The sequence below is a fragment of the Muscardinus avellanarius genome (assembly GCF_963383645.1).
Source record: "Muscardinus avellanarius genome assembly, chromosome: 19".
Taxonomy (NCBI): Eukaryota; Metazoa; Chordata; class Mammalia; order Rodentia; family Gliridae; genus Muscardinus; species Muscardinus avellanarius.
The window spans coordinates 48960992-48962854 of record NC_137805.1 but is presented as its reverse complement, the minus strand read 5'-3'; positions in this window follow the sequence as shown (position 1 = coordinate 48962854).

Below are 1863 nucleotides of genomic sequence, written 5' to 3'. Positions count from 1 at the left end.
TTTATGGCCGGAGGGGGAGGCATCTCTGTCTTCAAACACAGGCTTTTACATTTCGTCTTTTCCCCCACAATGTGTTAAATTGTTCTTAGGAATGCAAGGACATGTTGGCTAACCCTGGCTTTCTTAGTAAAGACGATATGTTTCAAGGTTGGACATCTTTCCCAGGACTGATACATTAATACTTTTTAAACTCTCTTCCCAATACCAGTACAGTAATCTCAACATTTGGGAGGCTGAGACAGGAGGATCCCAGTTCTTGGACAGCCTGAGCTACTTAGTGAGGCCCTTTGCAACTCAGTGAGCCCCTGTTTCAAAATAAAGAATGCAAAAATAGGGCTGGGGGTGTAGCTTGGAGTGGGTTCCATCTTCAATACCAGAAAGCAAAAAGGAAGGAAGGTAGTTAGGTAGACTGGTTGCCCCAGTACCACACATACACACAACACAAAAAGAACAGTCTTTTCTGCTCATGAAATTACCTGGAGTACTTCCAAAACAGGATTTAATCTAAAGGTGAACCCTGGAACCTGGGCTCGACAGGACGGACATGAAATTTCAAGAGGCCAGTAGCTGTAGTTGAGTTCTGTGGGCCGGAGACAGGAGAGGACCATCAAACCTTTGGAGTCATGAGAACTTCCTGGGGGGCCTTGCATTGGAGATCTGGAGGTGAGTGAGTTCTGGTCACAGTATCAGAAGTGTGACTAAGTAAATCGTGTCTACAGCTGGAAAGAATGAACGTGAAGGAGGCCAAAGACCTGAAAAGCTGCTTGGGATGACTGGCTACTGTTTTGCACAGCACAAGGGGTGATCACTTTCCCGTAACTGAGTGGTGCCCCTTGGAGTTGTGTGGTGCACAACTTACAGAGCCTCTTGCAATGGTCCTACCAAACCCTAAAGTAACCAAGTATAATAGAAGCGTGAGTGTGAAAGTGAGGCAGGAAGTAAAATCCTTGGTAAGGCATTGGCATTACCATATGCTTGGTAATGTAAGCACGAGCTCAATAATCTTGTGAAAGCAGTATTTTTTATTATTGCTACTTCGTTTGTGTGTGTGGTACTGGAGGTTGAACCAAGGGGTGCTTTACCTCGGAGTTAGACCTCCAGCCCTTTATATTTCTTATTTTGAACCTGGGTCTCTCTACCCCATGCTGGCCTCTTAAGTTGCAATCCTCCAGCCTCAGCCTCCCAAATATTGGCATTACCAGTATGCCCCTGACTCACCACTATTTTTTTTTTTTTTTCCTTTGGTGGTGGTACTGAAGATTGGACCCAGGGGCATTCTACCTCCGAGCTACAGTACCCCCAAACACTATTCTTTCTTTCTTTCTTTCTTTCTTTCTTTCTTTCTTTCTCTCTTTCTTTCTTTTCGGTGCTGGGGATGGAACTCAGGGACATCCTACCTCCGAGCTACACTCCCAGCCCTATTTTTTAGTCTTTCTATTTTTTACAAACATGGTCTCGCTAAGTTGCAAAGGGCTTCACTAAGTAGCTGAAGCTGGCTGCGAACCCGAGATCCTCCTGTCTCAGCCTCCCAAATATTGGAATTACAAGCGTGCGCCACCACGCCCGGCTACTACTACCATTTTACAGATAATAAAAGGAAAGGCAATCACAACATCCGGTCCTGAACACCCTGAGTGTTTACGGTTCAGATAGACCCCTCGCCCCGCACACTCCCTGCGGCCCAGGCCGCGAGCGCGCCTGCGCCGGAGGTCACGTGGCGCGGGCGGGGCCTCCTGCGCCTGCGCGCCGCGGGCGGAGCCGAGCCCGTCCTGCCCGGCGGGCGCTGCGGCTCGCGGGGCCGCCGCGTCTTCCCACCGCTCGGCCGCCGGCCGGGGCTCGGGCCCCCGCCCGGGCCCCCGGGAC